The sequence below is a fragment of the Macrobrachium nipponense genome, chromosome 5 (genome assembly GCF_015104395.2).
Source record: "Macrobrachium nipponense isolate FS-2020 chromosome 5, ASM1510439v2, whole genome shotgun sequence".
NCBI classification, from domain to species: Eukaryota; Metazoa; Arthropoda; class Malacostraca; order Decapoda; family Palaemonidae; genus Macrobrachium; species Macrobrachium nipponense.
Window position 1 is genome coordinate 138,659,305 of NC_061107.1, and position 23,230 is coordinate 138,682,534.

At 35.1% G+C, this 23,230-nt stretch overlaps 2 protein-coding genes and 1 long non-coding RNA gene across 3 annotated transcripts in view; 1 reads left to right on the forward strand and 2 right to left on the reverse strand.

Annotated features, from left to right (window-relative positions):
* LOC135215670 (N-alpha-acetyltransferase 35, NatC auxiliary subunit-like) overlaps positions 1-23,230 on the reverse strand; it is a 739,676-nt gene that overhangs the window by 518,466 nt on the left and 197,980 nt on the right. The window lies entirely within an intron of this gene.
* The window catches only part of LOC135215669 (uncharacterized), a 183,185-nt gene that overhangs the window by 49,362 nt on the left and 110,593 nt on the right, over positions 1-23,230 (reverse strand). The window contains exon 2 of the long non-coding RNA XR_010314753.1: positions 11,822-11,986. This is a non-coding gene — a long non-coding RNA (uncharacterized LOC135215669). The remainder of the gene's footprint in view (positions 1-11,821; positions 11,987-23,230) is intronic.
* The window catches only part of LOC135215668 (FMRFamide neuropeptides-like), a 163,410-nt gene that overhangs the window by 9,295 nt on the left and 130,885 nt on the right, over positions 1-23,230 (forward strand). The window lies entirely within an intron of this gene.

A 23,230-nucleotide genomic window follows, 5' to 3' on the forward strand; every position in this document is an offset into this window, starting at 1 on the left:
GTACTCTTTTCTAAATATTGAGAATAATATTAACAGAACGTTTGAGATAAAAAAAAAAAATTGACAAGAATCGCAATTTCTCTTTATACGAAAACAGACCATTAAGTGATGGTCAAGTGAAAGCCGGTAGAAATTGCATCTGGTGCAGTAAGGATCTTATTGTTACACCGAATAATGCTTTCTTCATACTAATATCCAATCTATAGAAAATAAAATGGACCTGAAAAAGAATAATTGCAATATAATTATAAAATAGGGAAGACTTTTAGTGATTTAGACCATCATGTAATGCCTAAGGATAACACCAATAACCATACTATAGGAACAAGATGTCAAAACTAGCTAAGACACCAAAATGAACAGGTTACCAAGACCCAAAGTACCAAAATCACTCCATTTCCTAAGAAGCTCCTAAGAAGGGAAAATTGCAATGACGGAAAGAATCGACTGCACAGCCTATGCTTTACTAATGGCTTCCATTATTAGATCCAGAGCAGAAGGAGAGAGACGTGGGAATGACGCCTCTGAATAACGGTATACATCTGTCCACCGACATGGAGATGGAAATCCCCTTTCTCAGGATGGATGAGGCGCCTTTGGTTATGATCGCACAAAGGAGAAATTTAACACACATGAACACTCGCGCGCACACATACGTATATAAATATGTGTGTGTGTTTGTAAATAACTAAAAAACACTTCTTAACAGAAGAATAAATTTCGTAGGAAAATGGAATAGCTGTTTTCAGGGGAAATTTATAAGAAGCCAGCAGTGCTATAGGTTTTGAACGTCTACTAGAGATACATTAACAGAAAATCGCTGTCAGCGACTCATTACGCTGACATTGAAGCGTGCCCTATCATATCTAAGCAGGAGGGTATATGGATTGATGTCAGAAGGGTTATATGTAGGTCTATACTACAGTCAAACAAGAATTATGTACTAAACACGCCAGGACACCAAATCTGAACCTTTTGATTCCATTCAGCAGAGAATACATGACCCATAGAGCAATAGACTCTGAAAAACATGAATTTCCTTTGATATAATGAAAGGTTAGCTTTTTATGGGAGTAGCCGAAGAATAATAATTCCTCTCAAAAGTCTGCAGAAATCATTTGTTCATATTCACAATATTTCCTTTTGTACCCAAATGAGGTGGTTGGACCCCGAGACCTCTAAGCTCTGCTCACTGAAATTTATCACAACAGTTATTACAAGAGCGAGCAGGATGTTTTCCTTCCCTACAGCCTAATCGACGGATATGGAAGTAGGTAGTTAATATATCCTGCCCTGATTAGGGAATCCCTTCCGCAATCCATACTGTCTATTCATAGTTGTCGTTATTGCTTTTTGATGTGAGCTACTGGTAAGAAGATGTGGGCCCGGTAGAGTCTCCTTTGTTATTATTGTCGTAATTATGGCAGATTCAGATGCCGGGAGTTCGTGGGTGAATGCTCAGAAAGGGCTAGGGCTCCACATAGCGTCGTCAACAGTCCGGTTTTCAGCGACGCTTTGGGATGAGGTTGCTGGCCTCGGGCCTCTTCCACTCCCGTTGTTTCAACCATCCACAATCGATTAAAAGAGCTCCATATATATATATATATATATATATATATATATATATATATATATATATATAATGTATACATACATACTACATACATACATACATACATGTGTAATTGTAACAGCCACAATGCCCTCTTAACTTGAAATCTTCACGCTTTTTTGGATAGACTTACCACTACAGAGCCTCAAGATCCCAATGTAAGCAATATGAAGAAATTATGATGTCTGGTAGCGGGAAATGAAACCGCAATACCTTAATCATGACATCATAATTTCTTCATATTCTTGCACTTGGATCTTAAGGCTTTGTAGTGACAAGTGTATCCAAAACGGCGCAAAGAATTCGAGAAGTTAATAGGGCATTGTGGTTATTACCATGACATATGTATCTGGTAAAAATGACCAGTAGATTCTAAACATACATATATAAATGAAGAGGATTCTTTTTCTCTCCCGGTGGGATTCGAACTCGCTCAGGATTTTACTACTGAGATTGGCGGACTCATATAGCGAGGAGGGTTATGGTACCTCACTCTTACTTTAACTTAATTTCGAATCCCGACTTGGAGGAACAACTGATCCATTTACTTCCCATTTGGACCCTCGGCCTGCAATGGTGACCATACTTCGTAAGTTAGCGGATCTTAGTAGCAATGAGGATATATATAATTCTGATGAATATTACAAGTGGACTCTCTCTCCCTCTTTATATATATATATATATATATATATATATATAATATATATAATCAACATAGGAATGTATGTATTATATATATATATATATATATATATTATATATATATATATATATATGGATATGTATTAGCACACACACACACACATATATATATATCTATATATATATATATATATATATAATATAATATATATGCGTGTGTCTAATACATATCCATATATATATTAAATAATACATACATTCCTATGCTGATATATATATATATATATATATATATATATATATATATATATATATATATATATATATAAAGAGGGAGAGAGAGTCCACTTGTAATATTCATCAATATATTATATAGTCTATGTATATATATAATATATATAAGGAGGAAACAGGATAGCCAGAAGACGTGGTATTATTCTTTCGGGAATACATTGCTTTTCCCATCATCAGGGTCACATATCTATAAAATGATACAAAAAAGAGAAACTATTTCTCTTTTTTGTATCATTTTATAGATATGTGACCCTGATGATGGGAAAAGCAATGTATTCCCGAAAGCTCGGCTATGCCCTTGCTTTATTTTAACGAAATAATAATGTCTGGAATAATACCACGTCTTCTGGCTATCCTGTTCCTCCTTAAATTGAAGTTTTCTAGAAACGGCAACATACCCAGTTTTATATATATATATATATATATATATATATATATATATATATATATATATATATATATATATATATATATATATATATATATATATGTGACTAAATAGAAGGCTCATCAGCGGCACGATGAACTGCTTTCAAACGCAGCCCCATTCACTTCTGTCTTGCATATTAGGAGGAGCCTTCCCTTCCAATAACTCTTCCAGCCAACCAACCCAGCGCTTTCCAGGTCTCTCTTTCCCCATCCCTCTACCACTGCCAGTTAGACGAGGTTTTCCCCAGACCTATCATCCTCCTTTCTTCCTATAATATGACCAAACCATCTTGAAAGCTCTGATCTACCCTTACCGCTATCTAATCTATTTACCTCTTGTATTCATCCACACATTTCTCACCACTTCAGTTTTTGTCAGTTAATTACAATTTCAGCTCATCTCAGTAACCTCAAATGTATTCTTTTATTCTCATACAAAATCCATACTTCACTTCCATAAAAAAGACTGGTCAATCTTTTATGTACACTCTGCTACCTTCCTTGCTTTACCTATTCTGTGACTTATCTCTTTTATTATTATTATTATTATTTAAACGTGTCGACCATTTGCACCTTTACACCGTCCATACTATCATCGATCACACCATTTTAATGGTTTCCATCTACTCTGATAATTTTACCCTTGCTCGCATTGACTCTCAACCTACTCTTCTTATAAACGATTTGAAAATATCTTACTAGTTTCTGCAGATTTTGTGCGCTCTCCCCAGTCGTTAGGATATCATCAGCAAAGATCAATTATTCCACTCTCAAAGTTACAGCCAACAACTTTGCACCTTCGGCAGATGTCTTTTCTCTGACAGCAAGAATCAGTCCTTCAAGATATCGAAGAGTCTGTGTTACACCATTCCACTCCCTTTCCTAACACACGCTTTGATTCCAGCATATAGCCTCCCCGTAAATTCTATGAAAAATGCTCTTTCTAGGTAACCCTTTTTCCTTTATTTTCAGATGTCTCACTTAACTGCTTCATAACAATGACTTGATCCGCTAACGCCCTTTCTTGTCCGAGCCTTAACCGTTCCCTACCAATTACTCCACTTATTTGTCTACTTTCTAATTTACAACCTGCCATAGATCCCCCTGGTGCATAATTCGCACATTTCTGATTTTTACGAATATTCTCTCACTCTGTTTTCGGAACCTTCTTTCACCTACATATATCCCACAAACCAGGTAAGCCACTTAGTCAGACTATCGTCATAGTGCTTGAGCCTTTTACTTGTAATCCCATAAACTCGCGGTGGGCTACTATTTCCACCATCTTAATTTCCCTCCACTCAACCCTAACAATCACTTCCAGAAGCATTCTCAGTTACATTATCTTCTACTCGCTCCGTCGACCCAGGATTATATTCAATTCAAGTTTGCATCTTTCCATTTGCATCTTTTATCCCGGGATCCATTCCTTCATTAACCTTTCGCAGTGAATCTATTTCCCTGTAGAGCAATATAAGTTCTAGATTACTTTCTCCCATTTATCTCTGTATCTCCGTTACCCGCCTTTTTTTCTCTTTTACCTACTTCTTGCCTTTCTTATACATCCTCCCCATATCAATACAAGATCTTTTCTTGCATGATGTAGCGGCATCACAGATAATATCATTGTGTCCTTTTGTAAACCCAACATTGCCTCAGTCTCATGCCACCACTTGCAGTATTTATTCCGTCTTCGTACCCTCTTATACACCCAAACCCTCCTTTTCTGACCCAGCGACTCCATCCTGGAACTTTGTAGACTCTCCTTCTCCTCCTTCCACCTGCGTACCCTAAACCTTATCCTATATTTCATCCAGTTTCTCCTTAAAGGCTCCTTTCACTTCGTGCTAATCCAACTCACGTGCCTTTAATGACATCTACAGCCATTTGCTCACACTTTCCCTTTAGGTTTTAACTTATCTCTACCTAAACTTTCGCTTCAACAAAATAAAGATGTTATATACGACCAGTCACTCTGCTCACCGTTACATCAGCTAACTTGTTTTTCCACCTGCTCTGTACTAACACGTAATCTAGCAAGCATTTCCTCACCATCTCTTGAATGAGGAAAGAAGTATGGGCTTTCTCAAATGAAAACTTACTGTACCTCTAGTAGCCTGAACAATAAATTACTTACCTGGTGACTTTCGACTGTGGTGGGTTGTAACTAGTTTGGGAAAAGGCTATAGCACTAGTGACCTCGTTTTGAAAAGCTTGCTGACAACCGAGGGAAGGCTAAAAAAAGGCTAAAAGAAAAAGAGGGAAGGCTAAAAAGGCTAAAAGAAAAAGAAGGAAGGCTAAAAAAAGGCTAAAAGAAAAAGAAGAAAGGCTGAAAAAGGCTAAAAGAAAAAGGAAGGCTAAAAAAAAAGGTTAACAGAAAAAGAAGAAAGGCTGAAAAAAGGCTAAAAGAAAAAAGAACGAAGGCTAAAAAAAAAGTTAACAGAAAAAGAAGGAAGGCTGAAAAAAATCTAAAAGAAAAAGAAGGAAGGCTACAAGGCTAAAAGAAAAAGAAGAAAGGCTGAAAAGGCAAAAGAAAAGGAAGAGCTAAAAAAAAGGTTAACAGTAAAAGAAGAAAGGTTGAAAAAAGGCTAAAAGAAAAAAATACGAAGGCAAAAAAAAAGTTAACAGAAAAAGAAGGAAGGCTCAAAAAATTCTAAAAGAAAAAGAAGGAAGGCTAAAAAAGGCTAAAAGAAAAAGAAAGAAGGCTAGAAAAAAGGTTAACAGAAAAAGAAGAAAGGCTGAAAAAAGGCTACAAGAAAAAGAAGGAAGGCTAAAAAAAGGCTACAAGAAAAAGAAGGAAGGCTAAAAAAAGGCTACAAGAAAAGGAAGGAAGGCTAAGGCTACAAGAAAAAAAGAAGGAAGGCTAAAAAAAGGCTAAAAGAAAAAGAAGGAAGGCTAAAAAAAGGCTAAAAGAAAAAGAAGGAAGGCTAAAAAAAGGCTAAAAGAAAAAGAAGGAAGGCTAAAAAAAAAGGCTAAAAGAAAAAGTATATGTTGAAAAAAGTACCACCTTTTCTCTTGAATTCATATGATAGTGATAAGTCGTATTTCAGTTTTAATGGAGATACCTCCGGCCTCTTGATAAAATAAAGCTGGATTTCCCGTTAGCTGCTGCATTCAGAAAAGAAACATATGTATTACGCGAATAAGAATAAAATGATTGAGCGTTAATGCTTCTGGTAATGATACCTTTATCGAGGATTGTAGTCGAGGTGTAAATTAGATTTTTAATACGTTTTTCGCATAAAGAATGAATTTCTAAAGAATAGGTGAATGTAAATATATAATTGATTCCACTAGCAGTTAGTCTTCAAACATTAACCTCAAAATAGTTTTGTACGCAGACAATGTTAAGAATATTGTAGATTTGCGTGGTTTTCAAAGGAAATGGCGTGTCCATGTTAATTCTATTGCTAATTTCAAATTTGATTGCAACAAATCCGGTTTCATATCAGATTAGAGTTTGTCTTTGTGTCCGTTCAAATTTGTTCTCATGTCAGGTAAAAAATTTGTCTCGTTTCAAATTCGTTTCAATGACAAATCGAATTTGATTTTATTGTCAGTTTCAAATTTTTTTCAAGACATTGAAATTTTTGTTATTGTCAGTTTCAAATTTGTTTTCAAGCCATATTGAATTTGAATTTAATGTTAATTTCAAAATTATTTTCGAGATATATTGAATTTGATTTTATTCAGTTTCAAAATTGTTTTCAAGACATATTGGATTTGATTTTATTGTTAGTTTCAAATTTGTTTTCAAGACATTGAAGTTGATTTTATTGTTTCAAAATTGTTTCCAAGACATACTGAATTTGATTTTATTGTCAGTTTCAAATTTGTTTTTAAGACAAATTGAATTTAATTTTATTGTCACTTTCAACTCTGTCTTCATGTGAGAATTAAAAGTCGCCTTTGGGTCGATTCAAATTTACTTCCGCGTCCCTTTATCTGCTCTACACGGCCACATAAAGTGACAAGTTCTCTGAGTGACTTAAATAAACCACCATCTGTTCAAAATCTACTCCTAGTTCGATTACAGGGTTGAAATTTCGATCTCCCTGGAAAGTTTAGTTTCAACCCAATTAAAATAGTTTGTCTGGTGTTTTGCCGTTGCATGGGACCAGTGGTTATTCAGAAACGGGACCAACGGCTTTACGCGACTTTCGAACCACGTCGAGAATGAACTTCTATCACCAGAAATACACATATCTCACACCTTTAATGGATTGCCCGAGAATCGAACTCGCGGCCACGGAGGGGGTACGCCAGCACCGTACCGACCAAGCCACTGAGGCGCCCCAATAAAAAGAACTAGGAAAAATAACAAATGAAACATTGAAAAAGAACTTCTTTTGGATTAGAATGTGGAGCAAATATGGTTTTGTATGTTTCCCACTGTACTGCCGACGAAGTTTGTTTACATTTGAGTCTGAAATTAATCCCTTGTTTGGAAAGTATTCTCTCGTTGGTAATTTCCAGGGAGATCAGCAAAGATGAAAAAAAAAAGGAAAAATCGGCTTAAACTCTGAAAATGAAAAATCAGGGAAGTATTCGAGGCGTTCGGAATATTTCATTGCGTGTTTACATTTCTTTTTTGAAAAACAAGAAAACGTAGGAAACGCACCAGAAATATCACTATTCTATTATTTATATGTTTGCATTATATTTGCCTTGGAGGGAAGAAAAATCAGTTATGTAAAATACAGCTTACATCACAACTGCCGAAAATATGGCAGAGTGGCCATGTTTCTGTCTCGATGTTTATTTGTCAACACATTACACACATACATCTACTACATATATAAATATATATATATATATATATATATATATATATATATATATATATATATATATATATATATATAGAGAGAGAGAGAGAGAGAGAGAGAGAGAGAGGAGAGTGAGGAGAGAGAGAGAGAGAGAGAGAGAGAGAGAGATAGCATTAAACCAAGGGTTACCTTGGAAATCGTGACATATATTCTAACATTTTCTTCCATAGTTAGGTTTCTTGCTTCTCTTAATTTGCGACTCCCTTCATCCAGCATCCTACTCTCATACATTGTATTCACTTCAGGATTTTTATCCAAATCAACCACTTCCATTCGAACTTTCCTCGCTCCTCCTTACTGGCTTCCATTTACATTCATAACCTGGCTCTTTCTTACATTTAATCAATTCTCTGTTGGTGAAAACACTGTCAAACTCTTTTACCAGTTCCTGCAGTTTCCCTTTACTATCCTTTATCAAAACTGTATCACGTTTAAATAGTAACAATTCCTCACTTCATTCATGACCCATTTTCTTATCCCACAACTTTGCACCTCCAACCATTGTCCTTTCTCTGACTTGTCGAAACACTCCTCCCGAGATAATGAGCAGTGATGGAAACATAATAAGCTCAAGTCCCAGGGCTCCCCCTACACCATACTAGGCCCTCTCCCGTCTGGGGACCTTCCTTGAAAAAAAGCTGACGCCATACCTTTAAAACTTAACCATAAACGTTTCTTGAAAATAATCTTATGCGTTTCCCCCACCCAAACCAAACCCCCGTCCTTACAGCATGGCAAAAAACCCGGGGCTGGTGTAATACTGGCATATCTCGGAAATTTGCCTCCCTCTATGTGCTTTAACATACTCTTCACTTACGTCATCGAAACTTCAAAACGCCCTCTACATTTCATCGGTGTAACTTTGTTGAGATATGTGTGATAATGAAGTTGCCACTTATATGAAGTATCGCTTGTCAACCTGTATTCTTAGGAAGCATTCATTGGCCATGTTGAGTGCGGCACAAAGGCCTCAATGCAATGATCACTGATTTGGGAGAAACAATACCCCCATTCGGTCCCGCCGAGGAGTCTAAGTTGCATATATATATTATATATATATATATATATATATATATATATATATATATATATATATATATATGAAGTCATAATTATATGTGTGTATATATACATATGTATAACTGAATCACGAAAGTTTGGAACGTGATAAATGCATAAATAGAGGTATAAGCCACGAAAGAAAGATAAACAACGAAGTAGCTGCAAGATCTTCCGACTCAACAAATAGATATACATATACATATACATATACATAACATACATACTACATACATATGTAATATATATATATAATATATATAATATATATATATATATATATATTATATATATATATAATGTGTGTGTATTTGTTTAATTAATTCAACTGCGTCTGCTACTTTCAAAATCTTCAGAATAGTATTTCAAAGTCTGAGGAACTTTGTCTTCTTTTATCCTCTGTGAGGAGAGACAGATTGAAATAGTTCGTTTATTAAATTTCCAGTGACTGGTGCTGCTCTGTTGATACTACTGGTGCAACTGGTGTTATTAAGGTACAAAAAATATTTTTAATAAAGACAGAATGACTGTACACACACACACACAACACACACAAAGGAATATATATCATATATATATATATATATATATATATATATATCACATACATATATATATATAAATAAAATATATATATATATATATATATATATATATATATTATATATATATATATATATCAAATAAAGATAAATGCCGCGAAGGAAAAATAAACGAAGGCTTTTAAGCCGAAAGATCTCGCAGACTCCTTCGTTTATTTTTCCTTCGTGGCATTTATCTTTATTTATGGATTTATCACGTTCCTAACTTTCGTGATTCTGTTATATATATTATGAATAATAGGAATATATACATGTTATGTTATAAATATAAATATAATATGGATATATATGATATATATATATAAAATATATATATATATATATATATATACACACACACACACACACTTATGACCCAATTCTGCCAACGAAAAAGGTTCACTGGGAATTTGTTTTTCTTACGTCTAGGCTGTTATGTTTGGCAGTTTGGCTTATCAAATAATTGAGTCATTTTTAGTTGTTTTAGAACAAATATGTATTTTAAGGGAAGTATATATATTATATATATATATATATCTTATCATATATATATATATATATATATATATATATATATAAAATTGTATGTGTAAAGTCATTCTGCCTTAAATAAAAAATATTTTGTACCTTGTTTGCTAACAACAGTTATATATATACTTATATAATATATAATATATATCATTATATTCTATATATATATTTATCTATATTATAATATTACACATACACACACACACACACATATATATATATATATATATATATATATATATATATATATATATATATATTCCTTAAGTACATACTTTGCTCTAAAACTACTAAAAAGGACTCAATTATTTGATAAGCCAAACTGCAAAATAACAGCCCTAGACGTAAGAAAACAAATTCCCATGACAATATAGAACCATAATTAGAAAAGATATTAACGAAAAACCGAGAACATTAATACTGCAGTTGTGTTATAGGTCAGATGGTTGATACAATGGAAAGAAGCACTGAGATGAAAAAACCGGAACGGGCGCTTATGTTATGTGCAAGAAATCGCATATGGAAATATTCAATGAAACTCGCGTTTAAATAATCATGAAATATCATCAAAATAATAATATCAGAAGCAAGGTCCCTATGTCATCCTTGATCAGGAGGATCTGGTGTTGTGTTTGTGTTTGTTTGTTTGTAGGGTGTTTTGACGTTGCATGGAACTAGTGGTTATTCAGCAACTGGATCAACGGCTTTACGTGACTTCCGATCCACGTCGAGAGTGAAATCCTATCACCAGAAATACACATCTCACACCTCAACAGAATGCCCGAGAGTCGAACTTCCGGCCGCCAAGGTAGCAGGCCAAGACCATACCGATCACGCCACTGAGGCGCTTGATCTTCTCGTGTTGTGCCTTAGTTCTTTCACCGTTACACGTCTTAATTTCACTCGTTTAGTCTAAACCATTCTTGAGGAAGAATCGAGTACCAATGATTTTTGTCTAAGCATTCGAGACATACTTAATATGCACTTATGTAATAACGCTAAAATAAACGCCAAGTCATTCTTTTTAGCAAATGGTAAAATCGCAAACTGGGATACAACGAGCTCTGTCAACATGATGCGGGATGCAATTGTGAGAGATTCACGCCTCATGTCAGCATGTAGTACTGCTGCTGTCCCGCCGGGAATACTGGTAGAGATGAAAAACGACGCCTCTTGAAATGAACTGAGGCAATGTGCAACCACACAGGAACCCAACCCCCTGTGGAGGACCCGTGTGCATTGTGGTGAAAAGGAAAAAAAGGCATCAAATGCTCTGACAGAACTGCGAAGAACATGAACTGATTTAGAGAAACCCTCGACAAGAAGTCCTCCAGTCATGAAGACAGATATTTTAACCTTCATACGTGAGGTAACCGTAATGATGGGAATATCCCAGTCGGTCCTTTGGTGGTAAACTAGATTTCGAAGGTAATATGTTTCGGATAGAGACTATTTCACCGTGTGTATATTAAGCTCAATTCATTCACTACCGGAGTAGTATATCGAAAACGTTTTCTGTATTACTGACGATGGCACTGAAAGCTATAAGAATTCATTTAATTTGACTGGTATGTCAAATAACAGGGCTTATGAACAGGTCTAACTAGTATCACATTCACAATAATAAGGATAAAAGTGCTTAGTATTCAATTAAAAACAAAGGGAAAATATCATTTGTATAGCCTTGTCCTTTGTGTACTTGTTTGATGAAGAGAGAGAGAGAGAGAGAGAGAGAGAGAGAGAGAGAGAGAGAGAGAGAGAGAGAGAGAGAGAGAGAGAGAGGGCAGGGGGAGGCCGTGTTAAGGCAGGTAAGAACAAAAGGGAGGACAATTAGTATTACTTACTTCATTAGTAACGAGAAAAGCTCCTCGTAAAGTCTCTACTAATGAGATGTCCTTTTTCTCATTTTCTCTTTTTTCAGCTGATAAAAAAGAGAATATAAGAGTAAGTTGTCGTAAGAAAAGTTCTTTGAGGTCGAGGTCTCTTTCTTTACTTGATTCTGAACAGGGCTGGAATGAAGAAATATAACTTAATTTCAGTGGTTTCATTTTGATAAATGAATTCTCACAACAAAGCAGACGGGAGTAGACTCTTTCGTAATCTTCATGTGGCAATAAATTTCAGGAAATTAAAATAATGCAAAATTGTAAATTCATCTAAAGTAAAATAATTATATTCTGAAAAAATTGTATAACTAATAAAAGATTACACGAGGATTTGCAGAGAAATCCCCGTTCATCTGAGCAAAAGTCATCTGTACCGTTGATTAAATTCATATAATATTTCCCTTGTCTTATTTTGCCCATGAATAGTATTTATCAATTCTGAATGGCTTACAACCCACTAAACTATATTCATATCAATTAAAAATAATAAAGAACCTGGAGTGGTTTTCAAATTTTCATTCTCCTAATGCAAGAAAACTAAAGGAGAGAGAGAGAGAGAGAGAGAGAGAGAGAGAGAGAGAGAGAGAGAGAGTTAAAAACGAATACTCTGTGTCAAGGAAAGACTACGTATGCCCTTGTGCAGAATCTTTGTGGAAGAGTGGCGTCCATTGATCGCCACATATCACCCTCGAGGCTTCACGAGCAACACGTTTTATACTATTGCAGTTAGACATTTTTTGGGAAAATAATCAAGGTATAATACAGTTTTTAGAGATGTGAAGAAATCAACCTACGAAGTTGTATATATGTGTTTTTTTATAACAACATAACTGTCAAGAACCAATGGGGGGGCATGAATAAGCTTGTATCCGTGGTCATGTCATATACATTACCTCAAGTTCGGATGTGTGTGTGTGTGTGTGTGTGGGGGGGGGGGGGGGGGAAGTATCTATTATTTCCTTGAAGTATATATATACATACATATGTGTGTGTTTGTGTGTTTCTGTGTGTGTGTTTTTTTATGTTTTTAATGCTCTCTTTTCATAACTGGAGAGCGTACTAGAAAAGGGCCAAAAGATCTTGGAAAACCGCGATTCTTAAAGGTATTTTATTTATAATTTTTTTTATTTTTATGTTTTTACGCATTCGTTTAGTCATGTGATTAGGAGTAAAAACTAATAACCGCTAAATATAGTGATGTGTTTGATACGAGCGACAACGTTTACGCTGTAATAACCCAATAAAAATGATTCATGGCGCAATATTTTATAGCTATGTTCAGCAACTTCCCAACAGCCCATTCTAAATTCAAACAATAATTTTCAGTTCACCAACCCTGGATTGAACTTCCCTTGTACCAGGCTGCACTCAGCTGCAGTTGCTACTTTTCTCGTTCTTTCTCTTGCACTAGTTTCCTGTTCTATGAAATGTGTCGTCTGCAAAGTTTATTAGAATGGTAAAGTTTCACGGTGTTTTACCAGGAGATTTAATTATTATTATTATTATTATTATTATTATTATTATTATTAATATTCAGAAGATGAAACCTATTCGTATGGAACAAGCCCACACAGGCCATTGACCTAACTGCTTCCTACATGCACATTGACTATAAGCTAACAATCCTTTAGATTAAACATATTTACATAGTGGCGTAAAAATAAGTGTTTCAGCAACTTTGGAGAGTCCAAGGAAGGATAGATCACATTAACACAAATTTCTGACATAAATATTAGCATTCCGAGAACACTTGGTTTTTCAGGCGGTACTGGGTAAAAAATAAAAAAAAAAAAATAAGAAAACAAAGAGAAATTGAATATCTCAATTTAGCAATCACCTTACAGGCAAGTAAAAGGATGTTCTTTTGTTCTTTTTGACGAAAATTCAAACGCTCTTTGATTATCGAACCTTTATGGTTACTATTCTCTTTTCACTTGTCTTGGGATTGCTCAGAGAGAAGGAATTTAATTTGGAATAAGAGGTGACGTGTGTGTGTGTGTGTATATATATATATATATATATATATATATATATATATATATATATATATATACACATACATACATATATGAAGGCATTAAAGTTCTTTGTAGCGTGCCTTCGGCCCCTAACTGCAATCCTCTTTCGTTCCTTTTACTGTACCTCCTTTCATATCATCTTCTACCATCTTACTTTCCACCCTCTCACAACAATTGATTCATAGTGAACTGCCGAGGTTTTTCTTCTGTTACGCCTTTCAAACCTTTATTGCTAATTTCCGTTTCAGCGCTGAATGACCTCATAGGTCACAGTGCTTGGCCTTTGGCCTGATTGTATATTCAGTTCAGTTCATACAGTTCTGTTTTCATATCATAATGTATTAAGAAGAACATAATTATTATGAAAGACAGAGGTTTAAAATTTCGTCGCCACATACAAAATATCAGTTTCCCTATAAAGAGAAATTTCCATATTTCTCGAGATCGTTTGAAATCACTTTCCCAGTTATTAAAACAAATATGGAAAATCAATATATATATATATATATATATATATATATATATATATATATATATATATATGTATGTATGTATATATATATACTTAAAAAATCACAGTAGATGAACGTGACTTCATTAAATAAGCGAATACCACAGGAAAATGATATTCAGAAATCAAAGCGCTTTCGTCTTTACTAAGACATTGTCTTAGTAAAGACGAAAGCGCTTGGACTTCTCACAAACATTTTCCTACGGTATTCGCTTATGTATATATATATATATATATATAGTATATATATATTTATATATATATTATATATATATAATATATATATATATTATATAATATATAAATATAATATTGATTTTCCATATTTGTTTTAATAACTGGGTAAGTGATTTCAAGCGATCTCGAGAAATATGGAAATTTCTCTTTATAGGGAAACTGATATTTTGTATGTGGCGACGAAATTTTAAACCTCTGTCCTTCATAATAATTATGTTCTTCTTAATGCATTATGATATGAAAACAAAACTGTATGAACTGAACTGAATATAGAATTAGGCCAAAGGCCAAGCACAGGGACCTATGAGGTCATTCAGCGATGAAAAGGAAATTAGCAGTAAAAGGTTTGAAAGGCGTAACAGGAGAAAAACCTCGCAGTTCACTATGAATCAATTGTTGAGAGGGTGGAAAGTAAGATGGAAGAAAGATGATATGAAAGGAGGTACAATAAAAGGAACGAAAGGGTTCCGGCTAAGGGCCGAAGGCATGCTGCAAAGAACCTTAAGTAATGCCTACAGTACCCCGCATGAGGTGCACACTAACGGCGCTACCCCCTACGGGATCAACAGAACTGTACAGCTAGCGTCGTGTTTGCAGTGATACGATATTTCAAACATCTGCAGCACCTTCGAAACGAAGAAATCCGTAAAAAAAAAAAAAAAAAAAAAAAAAGATGTTCAGCAGACATCCAAAATCATTTGGGATTAAACTGATTTCCATCAAAGGATTCCCGCTTGATGTTTAACAAAATATTCTTTTGGAGAGCACCACTGTCGATTCAGTTTCCAGAATCTCAGCATGATAACGAAGTTAGCCTTTGACGTAAACATTCGTACTCCGCGACATAGGCAATTTTGAAGTCAGCCCATTTATGAACTTTTCAAAATATTCTGCAGGCATTTTAAAGATGTATAAATCTAAGTAATAATTTCCACTTTAGATAGTAAACTCCGACAAAGCTACGATGATTTGCGTCCATTGTTGCACAAGTATAGGGTAAGACACTTCATAGTAAACCCATTTCGTTTAGTGATAACTCAGTTACCTCAAAAGTTCTAAGGGTCAAAAGAACACTGGAAAAGGCGAAGTAGGCACAGCGTGCATATAAATTGCACTGGAGGAGCGGTAAAGACTATTTTCTTTCTTCAAACACGAAACGGACTGGATTTCTGGTCTCGTAAAGTCAGGTTTCCTTCATGGTAAATATTAACTTGTAATATTCTCTTTTTAGTTTTCTGTAAAAGAAAACTATTGTCCCGGCTTTGTCTGCCCGTCAGCCATTAGATCTTAAAAACTACTGAGGCTAGAGGGCTGCAAATTGGTATGTTGATCAGGCACCCTCCAATCATCAAACATACCAAATGCCAACCCTCTAGCCTCAGTAGTTATTATTCTTAATTAAGGTTAAAGTTAGCCATACTCGTACTTCTGGCAGCGCTATAGGTACCAACAGCATAAGCCTCCACCGGACCGTGGTTGAGTTTTATGGGCCGTGGCTGAAAACTCGATTGCACAGAAGAAACTTCGACGCATTTTTTACTCATTTTACTATCATTCTCAATATTAATGCCGTCACTACCATTAATATGATCACTATTTTAACGACTACTTCAGCAACTATGTGGAGTTGCCAACTATCATTTTTATCTTTTTATCTAGAATATATGTATCTATTGTAATGAATTTGCTTTGTGTATCCTATGTATATGGCCCTGAACTGAAATAAAAATTATAATTATAATATTAATTATATTATTATTATTATATTATTATTATCAATCAATATAGAGCAAAAAAGAAAATCAACATAAGTGCATTATACCTATATATTTCTTCCTTAATCAACTGTAAAGCAACATCTGGCAAAGCACTCAGCGCCAACGTAGACAAACTTCTTTGAAGTTTATTAAATAGTTTGGAGCTGAAATTTATAATTCTATGGGAATGAAAATGAAATGATTTAATTAGAGTGAATTAAATCACTTAACACTCAATAGACCTGCTTCACTTGAGAAAAAAGTTGTCGCTTTTATGACTGTATTTGAAATGTAATCATATAATATATATATATATATATAATATATATTTATATATATATATATATATATATATATGTGTGTGTGTGTGTATAATATATGACGTGTGCTTCCCTGTCTCTCTTTTCACATGAATGAGACTGCAAAAGTTGCATATATATATATATATATATATATATATATATATATATATATATATATATATACACGGAGTATATACCGAGAGAAGCTAAATAACAAATGAAGGCCGAATGATTGTTAATCAGCAAACTGTTGAAAGCATACTAATGTCAGCGCCATCAAAATAATGAAAGCTGAGGCCGTTTCAAGCGTATTTTGAACATTCGTTTGATCTTCACCAGACGGCAGGTGATTTCATGAATGGTTCCAAAACGCTCGCAGTGATTCTTATAGTTAATCAACATTTCTTTCGATTTTTCATTAACATGACATAAGAACACACTCTCCCATACCTTCCAACGATCGGTTACTTGAAATGATTCGTATAAAAGAATAGTTATTCGTTGTCACAATGAGTAATTCCTGTAATCTCTGGAATGGCCCTGGCTTTTACGTAATCTCTGATTATTGCATAAATCAGTAATGCAATCAGTAAAAAATCTTTTTAGATTAATGAAACTAATGGATTACCTTTCGTGGAGCATTACAAAAATAATAAATTGTTATTCCGTGAAACAGGAATGAAATTAATTCGTTTATTAAGAGCAACCATTAGAATCAGTAGTTTTGAATTAAAACTAGAAGTTTTCATTAAATATTTCCATATCGTAAAATACCAATCAGGATATAAATGGGAAAAAACCAATTCAATTTGACAGGAAAGCACCTTTATACAGACTCAATACATAGATTATTTAGATTATTTTACAAAAATAATAAAGATTATAATCTTTAACTGTCATAACCGCTGATATTTAGCAATGCATTCTGGCACCAATTTTTTACAATATCATTTCATTTTTTGCGAATTCTAAAACCCTCGGTTTGTTTGTTGTCAGGATGTTACAAAGGGTTTGATGGGGAATGAACTATATTTACGTAATAACTGCTTTATAGGTGTTTATTTCAGTAGTTTATTTATCTATGGGTTTTCTGAAGTTGGTGGAACACGTTGAAGCGCAGCCAAAAGGTCTTAGTTTTTTTCGCTTTTGCAATAAAAAAAAAAGTAAAATATGCTCCGTAGTTTCTTCAGCACAATCGAGTTTTCTGTACAGCGAGTAAAAGAGTAGGAGCCGCGGCCCATGAAACTCTCAGTCACGGCCATTTAGTACTTAGTGGCCTGTCCTATAGCAGTGCCAGACGGACGATCATGGCTACCTTAAGCCTTAAATGAAATAAAAACTATTAAGGCTAGAAGGCTGCAATTTGGTATGTTTGATGATTGAAGGGTGGACGATCAACATACCAATTTGCAGCCCTCTAGCCTCCGTAGCTTTTAAGATCTGAGGGCGGACAGAAAAAGTGCGGACGGACAAACAAAGCCATCTGAATATTTTTCTTTTCCAGAAAACTAAAACCCACGAGTTTCGTGCATCCACCAGGTAGAATATCGCAATCCTGGAGCATAATTTTAGAATCGTGGCTTCTCCGTAAATAGGTATACCGCAAAAAGTTACAAAAAAGGTAGTGACCTTTTAAGAGAAGAAATGCCGACATCCGAAAGTTCTTCAGTGTGTTTTTTTTGTCTCTGACAGACTACAGTTTATTTATAAAGTGACGGGGCTGTGAAATTCTGCTCCGAGGTAACCTGACGTTATTCATAATGACGTCATGTCATTAGCTCCATCAATTAAAATCCCCAACTCTTATCCGTAGAATTTCATTTGAATAGCCTTCGAATGTCGCGGATAAATCGGTGAACCTTAATTGATCCTGCGATCTGGTATAATCTCTGATTAGACTTAGTCCCCAAAAATTCGACGAATCAAATATAATTACTGATTGCAGGACTTTCCCCAGGCTTCTGGTACATTTGTTGCAGTAGTGTCATGTTCTTACCAATAACCTCTGAAATAATATTAAAAATGTTGCTTGTAACTAAATCCTCAGATGGCAAGCTTTCATTCATCACTATTTTATTTGGTGTCTTATACAGCGATATGACATTCATGTCATCTAAGATGCAGAGATTCGGCCTCCAGTCAGTGACCTCTTCGTGATTCATTACAATGACACTTCAGCAGAAGGTCCTCGAACCAGTTTGAACAAATGAGAAATCATTTTGACGCGTTGTTATGGGAATGCATCAAAACATTCCTGACGATCTAAAAGGAAGAACGTTGTCGGTGATCCGTGAGTACAGAGGAATACTTTGACGACTGTGAGCGCAGTCGCGGGGCTGGACAAAACGCGGATATCGGAATGAAATACAATGGAAAATAGTTTAGGAGTTGAGGCCAAATGCCAAGCAATGGGACCTATGAGGTCATTCAGCGCTGGAAAGAAATTGAGAGTAGGTAGGTTTGAAAGGCGTAACTGGACGGAAACCTCACAGTTGCACTATGAAGTAATTGTTAGGAGAGGGTGGATAGCAAGACGGAAGAAAGATATTATGGATGGAGGTGCAGTAAAAGTCATGAAAGGGGTTGCAACTAAGGACCGAAGGAATGTTCTAAAGAACCTTTCATAAATAATGCCTAAAGTGATGCTGTAAAGAACCTTTAATAAAGCCTACAGTGCACCTCGTGAGGTGCACTGACGGCACTCATACCCCATGGGGAACGCGGATAACAACAGACCGTAAACAAACAACAGCGGTGCCTCTTCCCCGCGGGAAGGGGAAGGGGCAGATGACCCCATCGGAGGGCCTCGTGTCTAACAAACAGCCTTTGGTAAGTGTCGGCTCTGCGCGAGGGGAGAGAGGCGTCCGGTAATGTGGAATGAAAATCGTGAATGGGTGTCACACCAATTGATATTCCATTCGACAGCCTCACATATGAGAGAACCGACCAAGCGGCGACGATCGAACTACTGATTATGGGCTTCCTTGTTCGATTCGGTTTGTACCGGTGACACGTCGACGTCACCTAGCAATAAAACGGTGCCTCCGGCGGCGACATTTGGTCTTTGCCAGGACTTTTTCGCTTCTCGTGCTGCTGCTGTTCAGTTACGCCTTTCAACGGGGCTTTCGTTTAGCCTACGTTTGAGTTTTTTCATTTGCTCCAGTTTCCGTCTCTGTCTCAATAATTCAAAATAAAATTTATATATATATATTATATATATATATATATATAATATATATATATATAACACCTCTTGTTGTGACCTGTAGCATTCTACCCCGATAAGCGAGAAGACCACAAGTTCGACTCCTAGGCGAGGATGGGAGTTAGTTCTCCATCGTTCTCTGCTGACGTGAGCACTGAACTATGTGCCTTGTAGTTAAACGACTGTGAGGATTGTAATCATGTTAAAAGGTGGAATGGGATATATATATATATATATATATATATATATATATATATATATATATATAAATACATACATACACACGCACACACACACACACACACACACATATATATATATATATATATATATATATAATATATATATACATATATATATATATATATCGTAACATACTAATACAGCACAGTGTAAACAAAATTTCATGGCTCTATTTACCTTTGAGTATTTATAAGTCTTTGTGTTTCGATTTCTGATAACAGAACCTCAGCTAAATCATTATTCACATCGGATCTACATAGTAGAACTGTAATTCTATAACGACAATAAACAAGACCTCTAATGTCGTTCAAACATACCTACATATATCGTGTAAAAGAGAGAGAGAGAGAGAGAGAGAGAGAGAGAGAGAGAGAGAGAAGAGAGAGAGAGAGAGAGAGAGAGATAATATACTTATTCTGAATATTATCAAAAAGAGAAGTCACTCTTGACGACTACCCTTTCCATCGAGCACATCTATCTATCTATCTATTGAATAGAGCAGGTGCGCACAGGATTGATCGAATAGTCAGGTTATATTAGACAGGAGATGACATCGTAACTTTCAGGTATCTAATTTCTAGATTTTTCCTGGGGTTCCTGGGGGGTCTTGGGCCCAGATAGCAGGAGATAGCGTGGTCCTCGAGTCGACACGAGGACCACTCGACGAAATGAGACTTTATTCCTGGGGCCCTGTTATAGATTGCTCTTCCTCTCAGAGGTAAAGAGGTAAACTTTGCTTCTCTTCACGCAAAAATAAAGAGAGGCCAGCATCCCCCGACAGTCTGATGCTGATAAATATGAGTTCTTGATTTGTAAGACTGGTAAATGAAAAATAGATTGAAATGAAGAAAACTGAGATTTTCACTTAGCTGTGCAAATAGAGATGTTGTCTCTGCTAACAGCCATTTCAACTTGATGATTTGGCACTGATGAGTCACTTGAAAATCACGGAAACTAAATTCTTTTTGGCGAGTGGAACGGGGAGACAGAAGGAATGATGACACATTAAAAATATAGGGATTCCTTAGTTCAATTTTTCTTTCGATTTAATCTATTCAGATGATATTGTTCCTTTATCAATGACTTTTCATTATCTTTCTTCAATAAATTAGGAGATGCAACTTGAAAAAAGTGTTAGCGTTGTCTTTCTATTTTCCTGTTTATTAGTGGTCGAGCTGGCTGGCAACTGGCAAAAACACAGAAATGACTGCAATGAGAATTTTGAAACCTGAGTCAAGAATATTCTGGTTGAAATTGTATAAGAAAATTACCGTTTGAAACTGTATGAAGAAGAAGACTGCACGTGGTGTAGTGCGCGTACAGAGAGAGATCACCCTCAGTCATTATTCCCATATGCTTGAGACCTACCTCTTTCCATATCCAACCCCTACACACCAGTCTTCGCTTTCTCCTCCCCCAGCTCACAGTTCAACACAAAAGCCATATCTATAAAACGAGGCCACGCCTCTCATACTTTCTCAGCAAGAGATCAAGTGACTGCATCTTTCCCACTATCGGTAATCTCTGGGATCCTTGAATTTGTTTCCTAGTATCCAAACCTCATGACTTCCATAATCTAACTTTTTATAAGGTGCAGGGTTGAGTTTCCCAATCCGTGTTCTTTTGTCTTCCTTTTGTTCATACAGAAAAAAACCAACTTGTCTTTCTTGTTCCCAGCAGTCTGGAAGTCATCATCATCGGTCTGCTTTAGATTTGGAGGCTCTGCACTCGGTCCTCATATGGTCCATTAATCTGTTTGTTACGGTCCACTTACAACTTCCTCAAACAATTTGTTTTCCCAAGTATCACAAGCTTTAGAGTAGCTATGTCACTAATTCTGTTTAAAATGTCTTGAAGATATAACGTCTTTTTCCGTCTTGAGGCAACTCACTGAATAGGTTAGGTGCTGTGTATTCAGAAGTCCTTGTTATATTTGTGTTGCCTCTTAGCTCAATTAACTTACATTTGTTAATTCTAGTGCGCGTAGATATACAGTGGCATGTTTATTTTGACATAAAAATTTTTCCAAGGTCATAATTATATCAGTATCAAGGGAATTTTCCCTACTCACAGAAACTCTGGTAGGGGTGTCTGGTCTTCAGGATCTTAGTTGGGACACGATTGAATCCCGTTCTATGGGAGGAACGGCAATTTTGGAGGTGTTGGGTATTTCCAACCAAATGCTCATCAATTCCCCTGAATCATATGACTTTTACGGTCATCGATATTACCTGATATTGTTATTTCGACAAACAAAATATTTATCATAACCTGCCAATGCAAGAAATTGTAATAATTCGGATGCTACAAAAAAAAAAAATAATATTATTATATATATATATATACTATATATATATATATAGATATATATATATATATATATATATATTATATATATATATATATATATAGTATATATAATATATATATATATATATATATATATATATATAATATATATATATATATATATATTAGCAAAGTAAGAGCCAGGTTCAAATGATCTGAAACCAAAGTTCATTTCTATATTATTCTCACCGTTTGAGGATGCTCACGTAGATACGAACGCAAATACAAGCACTTACACACACACACACACACACACACACACACATAATATAATATATATGTGTGTGTGTGTGTGTGTTTGTGTGTATATATATATATATATATATATATATATATATATATATATATCTATATATATATATATATATATATATTATATATATATATATATATATATATATATATATATATATATATATCAACTATATATATATATATGTAAATAAATTCTTCTGTTAAAACAGGATACGTATCAAGTATAAAAGGCCCATCAATTAAAACGATGTTTTAAATCTAAGGACTATATTTCGGTGGACTTTCTTCCACCCTTATCAAGCAGTGAATGACAGAAGGAGTTTCACCAGAGAAAATATATAGCAGGAGATATGCCCTCAGGTGATGCCTGGGGACGTCGCTGAGCCATCGTGGGATCTGTTAATTGTCTTCATCCGCATTATCATTGTCTTAAGAAAGATGTTATCTATTCGGTTTGAGTCCCAAGATCCATCGGAAAGATTTATCCTAT